This window comes from Priapulus caudatus, unplaced genomic scaffold (genome assembly GCF_000485595.1).
Source record: "Priapulus caudatus unplaced genomic scaffold, Priapulus_caudatus-5.0.1 Scaffold1254, whole genome shotgun sequence".
Taxonomy (NCBI): Eukaryota; Metazoa; Priapulida; class Priapulimorpha; order Priapulimorphida; family Priapulidae; genus Priapulus; species Priapulus caudatus.
Genome location: NW_014578315.1, coordinates 1 through 2,500, shown reverse-complemented (window position 1 = coordinate 2,500; position 2,500 = coordinate 1).

Here is a 2,500-nt window from a genome sequence, read left to right as displayed (position 1 = left end):
ATTTTTATGCATGTATGTATGTTTGTATTCACAATTAATTAAGATTCTTTAAATGATAATTAAATTTTATGCGCCACCTATCGGGCAAGTTTTGCCAAAAAATAGTTTATATTGATGCAAGGTAACCTTATAAAACATTTGGAATTATGAAATGGTATTCAGTAAGCAATTTAATAAGGTACTTCATTATAATAAAGGCACATTGCACTGAATTAATTGCTAAAAACAGTAAATAAAACAGCTTAGTTTTTATGTGTGCTGGTTGCCATACCTGGTTGGTATCCACAACCGGTATAACGTCGCCTTATCAGTGCCGATTTCCGATTCCGTAAATCACAAAATAACTTTACTTACATAACACTGTTACAACAATATACAACCTGCAGTCGCACCGAATTACGTAATCCTTACTCCTGCGCGCGTGTAAGTGTGCGCGTGTAATTGTGCGCGTGTAATTGTGCGCGTGTAATTGTGCGCGTGTAATTGTGCGCGTGTAATTGTGCGCGTGTAATTGTGCGCGTGTAAGTGTGCGCGTGTAATTGTGCGCGTGTAATTGTGCGCGTGTAAGTGTGCGCGTGTAATTGTGCGCGGCGTAGAGTGTTTTTTTTTGCGCCGTGTAATTGTCGGCCGTGCGTCGTGTAATGTGTGACTGCGCCATAATGGCCCAGTCACCACAATACACGACGCACGGCCCCGCGCGCACTGAGAAATTAGCAAATCTTGGCCACACTGCGTTGCTCTTTCGCTGGGTTGTGCGTCAGCATTCGTTACTCGGTTACGTTCGAGGCGCGCTGGACCACCTCTATGCATTCGTTGTCATTCGTGTACGGTGCGTCGGATTTTTGTGCATGCAAAAAATGTGCGCGCAGCTCGACGCATGAATGTACAACCAGAGGACGCGCAGACACGCGCAGAGCGCGCGCTGGAGGCCAACGACAGACCACACGTGGCACACTGTGGGTATTCGTTGTATGTTCGTCGGCTTGAGATGTAGCCAACACTTAGCGCACACGTACCCACACCTAGCGTGCTTCTTACGCACTGTCACAGCCGAACATGCAGCGAATATGGGCGCTGCTTGAACGAGGTGCTGAACGAGTCATGTAGCGCGCCAGCGTTCTGTCTAGCGTGTTCCTTAGCGTCTGTCCAGCCCTGTAGCCATGGTTATATGAACGGGTCCCGCCCCACCTCCTCATCTCCTTATTCCTCCGACCCCATGGGTGATGATAGACGTTACCTTGCTGATCGCTATCTAAAACAACAACCCTCAGAAGAATTGGAGGATCCCGACAGGCTGCGACTAAATACGAAATCGCGGTTCTCACTATCTCAGCAAGACCTCGATGAAACTGGCACTTCACCAAGTCCATGTCACTCAGGCAGAATGAAAAACGAGAAGAGGGTCGACGGAGGTTTCGTTGGAATCCGACCGGTTGATCGGTAAGCGACGACAGTCTTGCCTGTATGCACCACGCTACTTGTTGAACTCCGTAACGAAGACAGGGCGGCCCCAGCCTTCAAGAACTTCATGCGGATGCCCCGAGATGTTCGACAAGCTGCTAACCAGAAATGGCGATCGCGAGTTCACCAAGCCAGATACAACCTACAGAGAGGCCTCGCAACCCTGGCCTCGAAGCTTGCCCTCGTACTTCTGCCCATTCTTAGCATATGGACCAAGTATCATCTCAATGTTCTATGGGTGGAGGGTGCCTTTACAACACAATTTCCCTGATCATGACCTGTTTCGGTTCCGCTACCTGACGTTCTGCCTGGCTGTTGGGTGAATGAGCGGCTGCATGCGCGCACCATTCGCTCCGTGCGCTAGCAAACACGCTGATGCATATCGTTGTCAACTCGCTAGCTTCTCCAAATCCTGACACAAAGTTGTTGCGCACAACGACGCACTGATCTGATTTTCCATTTTTGGATTAATTTTCAATGCGCGGGCCGTGCGGCGCGTATGTGTGACTGGGCCGTCTGTGTGTGTGCGCGTCCGCATACGTGCGCGTGTGCGCGTCAGCATACGCATCGCTGGTCGCATGTGCGCGTCGCGTCCGCATACGTGCGCGGGTGCTGCGCGCGTCCGCATACGTGCGTGTGCGCGGTCCGCTCTATACCGTGCGAAGTGTGCGCGTCCGCATACGTGCGCGTGTGCGCGTTCGCATACGTGCGCGTGTGCGCGTCCGCATACGTCCGCGTGTGCGCGCGTCTATGTGCGTGCGTGTGTGTGTGTATTCGCGTGTGCCGCCGTGTATGTGCGTGCGGGTGTGTGTATGCGCGCACGCGCATGTATTCGCGTGCCTGTGTGTGCCGCCGTGTATGTGCGTGCGAATGTGTGTATGCGCGCACGCGCGTGTATTCGTGTGCCGCCGTGTATGTGCGTGCGGGTGTGTGTATGCGCGCACGCGCGTGTATTCGCGTGCCGCCGTGTATGTGCGTGCGGGTGTGTGTATGCGCGCACGCGCGTGTATTCGAGTGTGTTCGTGTGCCTGTGTGTACC